Source organism: Schistocerca nitens, chromosome 6 (assembly GCF_023898315.1).
Source record: "Schistocerca nitens isolate TAMUIC-IGC-003100 chromosome 6, iqSchNite1.1, whole genome shotgun sequence".
Taxonomy (NCBI): Eukaryota; Metazoa; Arthropoda; class Insecta; order Orthoptera; family Acrididae; genus Schistocerca; species Schistocerca nitens.
Genome location: NC_064619.1, coordinates 334,501,172 through 334,513,342, shown reverse-complemented (window position 1 = coordinate 334,513,342; position 12,171 = coordinate 334,501,172). Strand labels below are relative to the sequence as shown.

The window sequence follows — 12,171 nt, the reverse complement described above, 5'->3', positions numbered from 1 at the left end:
GATGAGCCTAACAGACAAAGCCTCCACCTGCCCCCGAAGAGTGGCCAATTCTCCTTGCGTCCGCTCACAACAACCACAGTCCCTACACATGACTATGTTTACCCTACTCTATACGGTGACAAATTCCCAAGATAATCTTCTGATGAGCTACTCTGATAATCAAGAAACACTCACTGAAATACGAGACGCGAAAACTACGCTAGGTTTTCCCAGAAAAACTATTTAAAAGCTAAGCGCAGCAAATAAGTACAAAATAAATTTCTCTCCTAACGATCAAGAACTGTTAGTTTCTATGCAGAGCAGATAAACACAAATAGAATCCCTTCCTTAGTGGAAGGTCGTAAACAAAATGCAAAATAAACGCTTTATACAAACAGTACTCGCTGCTGCTGGTGCTCTCGCTCTGGCTGTCACAAGACAATTAATACACATATTGTTTCACGTTGTGTCGATAATTATTAACACTTGTGCTTTCATGTATTTTCTAATATATTATAGAAGACTATAATGATAAAAAAAGAGGAAAAGCGAAAAATGCTGCTCGAGATGTTCTGAGAGTGGAAACTGGTGCCACGGTGTAACATAACCACATTAGCACCTAAACGGTGCATATGTCAACTTCTTGTATAGCACATCAGCCATCCATTTCTGGAGGAATTACACTCTAGTTTTTAAATTACTGTATTCCTCTTTTCACGAGCCGCCAAACAAAGTTAAAAGGAAAATAGTCCCGTCTCGTGCCATTATTTATCAAAAATTTTGTCACTGTGCCATGAACTGTATCCGCGTTATTATACTTGCTAACGTGACTTGGATCGCAGTGTATATGCATACTCCCTCTCGATATTTTCTTCTCTCCATAGACTCACTCTCGTTGTCTGTCCAAACAGAGCCCTTCCCTGAAATTTGCAAGTAGTCGACTGCAACATATGGCATATTAGCTTAGCAGCGGCGTAACGGAATCGCTTAGGCGCATTAAGCAGCTGCATACTAAACTCCCCTCTTGCGGGAACGCCATTGTGACTCCCGCTAAGCTATCACTCAATTCGTCATTAATGCCATCTGCGGGAGGCGTGTTCCTGCTGTTACCGACTAATTGGATAGGACTGTACATGACTTATGTCAGTAGAGGATGGCATACGGTTCCACTCTGCCTTTTAATACCATCGAACGCATTCTTTACCAAGGTCGCCAGATGGAGAAGGCCTACTGTACGCGACCGCAGAGGTAAGGAGATGAGTCAAATGCATATTTCAGCAACCTTTAGTTGCAAGTAAACTCATTTCAACTTCGCCCTGTCTGTTAGTAATATTGCCAAGTCGTTCCAGTGAATATAGACCAAATAATAGACAATGGAAAAGAATTTGGATGCAGAGCAGTTTGGGTTTGGAATAAATGCAAACTCGAGAGATGCACGAGAACTCTTGATAAATTTGGCAGAGAGATTGACTGAAATGAAGAGACTTACGCAAGTGTTTTATAGACCTGGAAAAACATTTTAAAATGTGGCTCATGTTAAGCCTACAGCTATAATGAGGGAAAACAAAGTGAAGTAGAAAAGCAGGCGAATTATAAACACTTTATATTTAAAGAAAAGAAGCAGCCGGGAAAGAGAAAGTACCAACACGACTAAATGACGAAAAGAAATAGTACAGAGCTGTTGCCTGTCTCCTACTCTTTGAGAATATAATTGAACTGTACCCACTAGAGCCGGCCAGAGTGGCCGAGCGGTTCTAGGCGCTTCAGTCAGGAACCGCGCGACCGCTACGGTCGCAGGTTCGAATCCTGCCTCGGGCATGGATGTGTGTGATGTCCTTAGGTTAGTTAGGTTTAAGTAGTTCTAAGTTCTAGGGGATTGATGACCTCAGATGTTAAGTCCCATAGTGCTTCGAGCCATTTGATTTTGTACCTACTAGATGACAAAGGGATAAAAATGGGGAGGACAAATATATAGTGTTTGAAGTTTGCAGACGACGTGGTCCGTGTGGAAATGGATAAAGAAGTCTCAAGGGAAATAGGAAGATCATTGAAGCCAAAGGAGAGAATATGGAATTAAATGAAAGTCAATACAAAGAAAGCAAAAGTAATGGCACTACGAGGAAATAAAGACATAAATGTAATGCTAAATGAACAAATATTAGAAAATGTGCTGCACAGTGTTTAATACCTAGCTGTACAGAAATTAAAATCACGATAGCATTAGTGAACGAGGCGTCTTGTACAAAAAAAAGTAGAGTTCTGCAGCAATATGGATAAACATTTTTGTGTTCTTCTGTATGATGCTGAAACGTGTACACTGCGCAAGCAAGATAGAGATACACTGGAGGCTTTTGAAATGTGCATGGGGCATAGAATGGAGAAAAGTAGGGTTGATGGATAGCGTGAAAAACGACGAGCTACTAAGAACAGTGGGAAGGCAGAGGCAATTTCTTACTGAAATAAAGGGAAGGAAAAGGAATTCGGTAGGAACTATATTAAGAAAAAGAAGAGACTTACAAAAACAGATTCGAATGGCGTGCCCGAGCACGGGGTCCCGCGTTCGATTCCCGGCAGGGTCAGGAATTTTCAGTTGCCTCGAGATGACAGGGTGTGTGTGTTGTCCTCATCATTTATTCATCATTCATGAAAATGGCGAGATTGGACTGAGCAAAGGTTGGAAATTTTTACGAGCACTGATAACCGCACAGTTGAGCGCCTCACAAACCAAACATCGTCATCGTCATCATCATCGAATGGTGTGTGGAGGGGAAGATGAGGCGAAGAAGAAAGAGATTTGAGAGCTTGGACGATTTTCTGGATAGCAGCACATACTGTAGCATAAAGAAGGAAGCCATAAATATAGACGCTAGTGACCTGTTAATACAGCAGAAAACATAAAACTGTTGAATAGACCTACGTATAATTGGTCCGATACCATAAAAGTAAATTATTCGAACATATGTGAATTTTGAGCAAAGAACCAGAAATAGACAACGAGTTTCTTTCTCTGTATAATATCCCACGAATTTACTTTTTAGTTTGCTGCAGTCTTTGGCATAGAATGTGAATGTCCTTGTCGTTTCCATTCCTGATGCTGAAAGGGGTTTTATTTTCAGTCGATAAAGTGGGCCATACAAGCATAAAATTTGAGAATACTCTGTCGATAAATTTATTCGAGAGAGAGAGAGAGAGAGAGCCATCTACTGGTACCACTATTACAACCATAGATGTTTCCGAGTGTGACAGTAACAAGTGATAAATGTGAGAACCCCAAAAAACTTGCCGAAATCAGTTCTCTGCAAAAGCATTTTAAATTCATTCTGTCGTATTGTGGAACTAATTTCGGCCATCACCTACCAGGCTGCAGAGCGAAGACTGGCACAGACAGTCTCTACGCCAGAAAACATCATCACTTCATCTCCCAGAAGTCTTGGACGAAAATCATCCTTTATTTCCTGTCAAGTTAATTATTAGTGATGCATGCACCACATTTCAACACCAAGCACTAACATTTCAAGTTCACGCCTTGCGCTGTCACAATTTCAGTGTGATGCTTGTACGAGCTCAGCACCTCGTGAGAAGAACTATGTGCATTAAATTAGTTTTAAATAGGTTTAGAAAGGAAACGAGAATTAACTTACGTCAGTTTAGAAGTGAGCATGTCTCGTCGGTCTCTAGACTGATTATTTCCATTAAGGACTTCAGGACTTTACAAACAATGCTTGAAATCACTCATGTGATGACCATCCGATATCAAAGATGTGTATCTTCCCAGTGTATGAATTAATTGGGCTACATAGATTAATCGAAATTGCGAGGGTGGATGAAAGGAAATGTCCCACAGTTGTCATTAACTTCCGCTCCAATGTCACTGAAGAAATTTCTTACGGATTTGGAAAATGCTGTGGCAGGAGACCAGAGACGACTGTCTTTCTCGCTCCAAAACTTCAGTCGTTGAAGAGAGAAGGAAAATTGGTTTGGGCGAAGCTTCATTATGAACGGTGAAACACGGGTTTGTGTGTTCACTCAAGCGGCCAAAAAGGAACTCCATGATGTGGAAACATCCTTGTTCGCCGCCGCTAAGCAATTATAAGTTAAGCTCTCTGCAGACGATGCGATGGCGTTTGTATTTTGAGAGTCAAGCACCAATTATCAGTAAAGTCCACCGCAGACTCTTGCAATATCACGTGCAGCCATTAAGCAGAAACAACTGGATAATAATCTGAAGCATGAGAATTCTGACGGACACTCTCTGATCCAAATCATTTAAACAAAGAAAAGCTTAAATCGAAAAGAATGTATGAGCCTTCGTATGGCTGTATCACATCTTACAAAAATAGTATGATAGTTACATATTTTTGAACCGATAGTATATTTTGAAGAACTGTTTAACCTATCGACTCGGCAGTATAAGTACCAGAATGCGTTCAGTTATTGTATAGTCAAATTAAAAATTCAGAACATTATTAATGATACATGTTTCACTTGTTCTAGAATAGAAACATTGATTAGCATGCCTTTCGGATTCGAGCAAGTGGTGGAGCTAGAATTATTTTAAAAAAACGAAATTGTTTGCTTCTGATTCATTTATAACAGAAAAATTTTATTGGTGAATTGAGATGCAATAAAATACAAAAAAAAAATAACTATAAGATGCGGTTTTGGAGACATGACCTGCAAAAACATCATTTCAGAAATAGGCCGGAAAGGTAATATTAAATTTGTCATAAGGAATTTGAAAGCTGCGAACTACATTGAACACCTCCGGAGAACTTAGGCAGCCATATTACGATCCCCGCTGTTGCAATAAGGGTAACCAGGCGAGGCGATTCCCTTGAGTGGCGTCAGCATTCCTAAACCTTGCTTTGGCTTCCATCTTTGAGAGACGTGCTCTGTGAAGTACAGGACGAACCAATGTGCTCTTAGTAGACTGGCATTGCATACTACATCTTGGGTTGTTCACTCGGTTCTTGTGCGAGTCATCAAAATGACGTCCGTGCTTCTTTCTTTCTGAGACTTCATGGTCCCACGTGGGACAGTACTGAGATCCTTGCGTCATCTCAGACATGCGGGTCTGCAGCAGTTTTACTATTGTCTTGCTCTGATCTCGTTATGCGACACTGTGAAGCGCTGTCTAGGGAAGTCAGAGATTTCATTGTGAAAACTTGTAATGATATCTGTTCTAGTGTACATTCCTAAATTGTTTTAGCACATTCCATAGGTGGGTAACGTGACAGCCCTCTGGTAATACAGAAGACAACATTGTGAACGCTTCAGCGAAATCTACTTCTGCGTAAAGGTGAGCCAACGCTACTGTGATATCTGCGGTTTGATGTTACGCAACTGTTTATTGCAACGTATACTCATATTTTTTACTCAACAATAGGGACAGACAGCTGACCGTCGCCAAGATGTCTAATCATGGATAACGCAGTTCCCGTAGTTTAGAGGCCAGTGGCCTCCCAGATGTATTCCATCGAGTTCAGATCAGGTGAATTTGGTGGTTAAGACATCAACGTGAGTTCACTGTCATGTCTCTCAAAGCACTGTAACACAATTCGAACCTTTTGATACGGACAGTTATCCTGCTGGAAGGCGCCACCACCATCGGTGATGACACAAGCATCACGTAGTTCACAGCTGGGCCAGGATTCGTGGAAGCCCAGGTGAATGTCCTGCTCCCAGCAGGCCTTGTTCGTGGCGTGGTGGATGTTCGAAGAGCCGTTTGTGTGGACGACTGCGTAACCAGACACGACCAACAATCTGGTGTAACAAGAAACATGATTTCTCGGACCAGGCGACACTTTACCATTGATACTGACCCTTAACATAGATAAATGTAATGTATTGCGAATACAGAGAAAGAAGGATCCTTTATTGTATGATTATATGATAGCGGAAGAAACACTGGTAGCAGTTACTTCTGTAAAATATCTGGGAGTATGCGTGCGGAACGATTTGAAGTGGAATGATCATATAAAATTAATTGTTGGTAAGGCGGGTACCAGGTTGAGATTCATTGGGAGAGTCCTTAGAAAATGTAGTCCATCAACAAAGGAGGTGGCTTACAAAACACTCGTTCGACCTATACTTGAGTATTGCTCATCAGTGTGGGATCCGTACCAGATCGGGTTGACGGAGGAGATAGAGAAGATCCAAAGAAGAGCGGCGCATTTCGTCACAGCGTTATTTGGTAACCGTGATAGCGTTACGGAGATGTTTAACAAACTCAAGTGGCAGACTCTGCAAGAGAGGCGCTCTGCATCGCGGTGTAGCTTGCTGTCCAGGTTTCGAGAGGGTGCGTTTCTGGATGAGGTATCGAATATATTGCTTCCCCCTACTTATACCTCCCGAGGAGATCACGAACATAAAATTAGAGAGATTCGAGCGCGCACGGAGGCTTTCAGACAGTCGTTCTTCCCGCGAACCATACGCGACTGGAACAGGAAAGGGAGGTAATGACAGTGGCACGTAAAGTGCCCTCCGCCACACACCATTGGGTGGCTTGCGGAGTATAAATGTAGATGTAGATGCAGATATAATGTTCAACTACATGATGCCATGCCCACCCTACTGGTAACTGTCGATTTCCTAGGGGCGGAGTAGATAACACTTGTGAGTGTACTTCCATATGTCGTCAACCATGTGTCTACAACCTGTACTCGTACATCCATTATCGTAATTCGTAATAACACAGGCATTGCAATTTCATATTTATCCGCCGACACCGGTCAAGCGACCTCGAAGTAAAATATACTTATATGACCTGCAGCCGTCTAGAACGAAATTAGAATTATATTAATACCTTCAGCTGCTAACGGCCGTTGATATGTGTAGGGAGGAGACCCTCCAAGAGGGATCATTGCCGATAAAATTTTATTACATAACTTTTTACATTCACAGTGTACGGCCGTAGCCAGCTTGGCCATATTGTGGTGGAAGGTGCTGGCCGGAAGACCGTGGTCGGCACATTTCTGCCACGTGCTCCTCGGTCAGGCTCTAGTCCCACGGGTTGGTTGTGCTGACGAGGGTACGCTACTAGCAAGGCGCGTTGTCGGAATCGACCCTCCAATCAAAGGCTAGTCGTGTGATCACGTGGGGATGCGGCCGGAAGCGGCGAGAGCGGCTTGCAAACAGCTCCGCGCTCTCTTAGCTTCAGACCTCGGCCCCGAGTAGTCGCTCCTCTACCCTCTGCATCTCTCCTCAAACTTCCTGATGAACAGACGGCAACCCCTCTTGGGGCTGCTCAGCTCTACGTTGGCACCCATGTACCATCGTTACAGAATAAACTGGGTCCATTCCAACTTCATTATTTTTCATTTTACAACGTCCACCGCTCCTGACCTCTATCCTGACGAACAAATATATATCAACGGGGACAGGTGAAATTGTGTGCCCCGACCGGGACTCGAACCCGGGATCTCCTGCTTACATGGCACACGCTCTGTCCATCTGAGCCACCGAGGGCACAGAGGATAGCGCGACTGCAGGGACTATCTCGCGCACGCCTCCCGCGAGATCCACATTCTCACCTTCTATGTCCACACACTACATTTGTAGTGCCCCACCCCAACACACTCACTACTCGTGGAAGACGTTCTTACCAAGTCCCGTAAGAGTTCGGGGAATTTGTGTGCATCCGCACAGAAGAAGGAGGTCAGCCGACCGGGGTGGCCGAGCGGTTCTAGGCGCTACAGTCTGGAACCGCGGGACCACTACTGTCGCAGGTTCGAATCCTGCCTCGGGCATGGATGTGTGTGATGTCCTTAGGTTAGTTAGGTTTAATTAGTTCTAAGTTCTAGGGGACTCATGACCTTAGCAGTTAAGTCCCATAGTGCTCAGAGCCATTTGAACCATTTTGAAGACCTTCTTACCAAGTCCCGTAAGAGTTCGGGGAATTTGTGTGCATCCGCACAGAAGAAGGAGGTCATGGCCGGTATTGCCAGAACTATATACTTACAGGTGTCTGGCGACCGCTCGGGATTAGCGGGAAATCCGGGTTCGAGTCCCGCTCCAGCAAAAATTCTCACTGTCGCCATTCCATTATACAGGTAATGGTTTTCTATATTCGCAACTAGGGATACATTTCTTGTACTTACGAGGTCGTTTGCTGCTGAGCCCTATGTTCAACAGTGTACAATGAACGGTATACTTTGAAATATTATTGCCTACATCTGAAGTGTACTCTTTCGTCAGAGCTAGAGAGCCTGCATAGAAAGAGAGAGAGACAGACCAATGATGATGTCAACGCTGATTGGCTGGGAGCTTAGGGTGCCACGTTTTTACCTTTTCTATGTTTACTTTGGCTGGATTAGTGTGCGCGGTGCTGTCGTAGGGTTATTTTAATGCTCCCAATACTGTATCATGGGCTATTTGCACGTAGAAATACAAGAAGTCTTGTTGCTCTTCTGCATGTCCTTTGTCGTTTCATTTTATATAATTTAACATTGGTAAAATAATTGTGTTGTAACTGGAATCTTTGGCGTGATGCCGCACCATATTTTGTAAATTAGATATTTGTTGAGGAGGGGTTTAATGAATGTAAGTAGTATGACTTACGAAATTTTAAGGATAATAAAGAGCAGTTCCAGGTAGTTCCTCTATTGACTGTAAAAATTGCAGCGAAGGTGGGTTCAAGTCGGTAATATTTCCAATAAATGACGAAAGATGCAAATATTGGGCAGTTGAAATGAACCTATAGGACGGGAATCGTAAATGCGGTCTGTGGAAACCGACAAATTCTTCATTCTTTATGCGAAGTGTACGTATTTTGTACTGTTATATGGCATTAGTAATGTCTAATCAATAATATTTCGTTGTAACCTCGGTTGTTGCAAGACTATTCAGTGTTGCAGTGAACAATTTGTAAATTGCTGGCAGAAGAAGCAATAGAAAAGCCACATATTTTCTACCAAACAGTTATCGCACGATGACTGTAGCAATTGAGTTATTTAAGTTATTCCTTTAGTGCGTAACAGATTATGTCTCATAAGTAATGAATAGCCATATAGGAATGATATGCGCTCTAGTAATGTACCAAATAACAAACGAGATGTGGTGCTTTGGTGTCACTTATCAGGTTGATGTATTTTATAGCCGTTAGGCGACTGCATTTCACGTTGCTACGCTACCTAATTCTACATCCCGTGCGAGGTCTGGAAAAAACATCACGGCCACCCGAGTATTGGACGCTCTGTATACGTACAAAGGATCGACAAAACTATGGAAACACCGAAAACACAGCAACTTTACTGTGCCTGATACGACATAGGAAACCTGTTGGCGTTCAAAACAGCTTCCACTCGTCTCGGAATGGATAAACACGGCTCCTCCACGGTCTTCGAAGGAATCTTGTACCATTCTTCTTGCAAAATAGTGGCAACATCAGGTAACAATCATGGAAGTGGATAGAGATTACGCACCCTTCTCTCCAGAGTAGACCATAGAGGCTCAATAATGTTGAGATCTGGTGGCAGTTGGCCAGAAAAGATGCGACAATTCATCCTCGTGGTCGTAGAATCAGTCCTTGACGATGCGAAATGTGTGGATATGGGACCTATCGTCTTGGAACACAGCGTCGCCACTGGGGAACAAACGTTGTACCATAAGATGGATCTAATCAGTCAAAATGGTCACATAATCTTTGACATTAATGCGACATTGTAGAGCAGGCTCATGGAATACCACGATATGGATGCCCAAAGCATCACCAAACCCCCGCCATGTTTCACTCTTGGGACATAAAATTAGTCAGAAATTGGAGAAAATGTGAAATAAGACTCATCCGACCAAATGACTTTTTTCCATTGCTCCATGTACAGGTTTTATGGCTTCATCACCTCATTTTCCTGTTACGGACATTTGCATCACTGAGGAGTGGTTTTTGAAATCAACCTCGCCCATCAAATCGCTGTTTATGGGTCTCCCTTCGTGTTGGGTTCGCGAATGCAGCTGTCGTCCTCTCATTTTCGTCACAATAATCTTCAATGACCGCCTGACAGCGTCACTGAGCACGTACTTTCGCCGACGTTGTGACTTAGCGGATAATGTTTCTCCGCATTACCTGTATCCGGTATAAAGTTTTCTTTACGGTGCCTCTTGAAACACCCAAACACGTCGGTTTTCGTGGCTACGGAAGCACCCACCATACGAGCACCAACAATTTTACCATTTTCGAATTCACTTAGCTCCGATATAACGCCTTCACAACTACACAGAACATTGTTCTGACCACGACTAACTCCTGCAACGTATTAAGGACACTGCACAGGTGCTATTCGTGTCCAGATACAACAGTGCAACCTGAAGGCTTGCTAGTATCTGCATTTATGTTCGAGCAAGCGTTTCTCGCGAAGTTTCCATATTTTTGTCCAAAATCTTTAGGTTCGCTGGTCAGACCAGTCACAGATCGCTGCTCATCCCGCTTCACAGAGTGAGCAGGCCTCTGACCACCACGTTCTGTTATCAGGGTGGGCCTCTGACACGTTGTCGCCTACTCGTAGTTTCAATACCGTCCAACCACTTTCCATAGATGCTCACGACAGTAGCACGCGAAGAGCCGGCGAGCATCACTGTTTCCGAGATGCTTGTTCCCAGGCACCAGGCGATAAGAATCTGCTCTTTGTCAGAGTCGCTTATGTTAGTAGTTTCCCTATTTGCGGCGCTTTTCGGTGCTGGAATGATACCTCATTTGTCTGTGCTCCACTCGTAACTTCCGTACCGCGTCACGTGCCCGCAACACAACCAGGTGATATTCATTCTCACCGTGGTTAGTGGTCATAATATTCTGGCTCATCAATGTGTACGAAGGTTATGATTAAGATGCGACCGAAATGATATATAATGGTAGTATTGTAGAAACAATACTCAGGTCCTGCAGCGTTGGTGACGGTCATTTCCTTCGTTTGTTAATTAGCATATTTATTTCGATTAGTTTTGCTTTTTCTTAAGTCACATAAAATCTGTTATATTTAGGAAAAATACCTATTATGAAACATTCTGGCAGATTAAAACAATGTACCGGACCGAGGCACTGGTAGATTAAAACTGTGTGCCGGAGCGAGACCCGTATTCGGGATGTTTGACTCTCGCGGACAAGTGCTCTACCGACTGCGCTACACAAGCATGACTCACGACCCGTCCTCACAGCATCGCTTTCGCCAATACGGCATTTTCTACCTTCCAAACTTCACAGAAGTTCTCCTGAGAAACTTGCGGGATTAGCACTCCCAGATGAAAGGATGTTGCGCAGACATGACAGGAGAACCTTTTAGAAGTTTGGAAAGTAAGAGATAAGGTACTGGCGGAAGTAATGCTATGGGGACAGGTCGTGAGCCGTGCTTGGATACCTCAGTCGCGAGAGGCAAACATCCCGAATACGAGTCCCGCTCCGGTACACAGTTTTAATCTATCAGGAAGTTTCATATCAGCGGACATGCCGCTACAGGGTGAAAATTTCATCCTAGTATACCTATTATGTTTTTTTTAACTAAATTTGTGCCCTTCCTGTCCAACCATAAGCTTTACAAATAAACGCAACTCGTTTCTTGGTATTAATATCTTCATCATTACATTTCAAGTATATTAACGGAGCTTCAGTATAGCCAGTCAGAAATACAGTATCTTTACTTCCGCTTCGAGTTCCATAGTAGAATTCATAAGAAATGATAGCAGTCCAGACGAGATGAGCAAACAATTACCATCAAGAATCAGGCCTTCCGTGGTTGTGCATTTCAGGACAGTGCCGAGGTTATTCCTATAATAGGAACGTGCCGATTTGTTGGCGATCATTATCTAATCAAATTAAGTGCTCCGCCTCGAATGAACTCTTCTTTCACAGTGGGAAGCAAACTGCCATAGACTTGTGCATTGCACCTTTTTAAGTGTCGGAAGTAGAACTCCAGTTGTGACTGTAACTTGGAGAATTTTTAAATTGGGTGTGTATTTTAGAATTACGAGCTATTGACTAAGGTAGGCCACGCTTAATTCTAGCTATGAGGATGATTGACGAAACTACGCATTGCACACCACTATTAAAAATAAATAAATACATAAGTAAAAAAATGTAAGATTAAAAAATACCCACAACAACACCTCCGCGAATTCTATATCTCCTCTTTACTACTAGTGAAACTATTGTCGTGTAACACATACAAATAATATTTTCGCTTTCTCATTAATAAGCGTTTCATT

The 12,171-nt window shown here is 43.1% G+C and overlaps 1 protein-coding gene across 2 annotated transcripts in view; it reads left to right on the top strand.

Annotated features, from left to right (window-relative positions):
* Positions 1–12,171, top strand: part of LOC126262767 (COBW domain-containing protein 1-like) — a 566,092-nt gene that overhangs the window by 258,483 nt on the left and 295,438 nt on the right. The window lies entirely within an intron of this gene.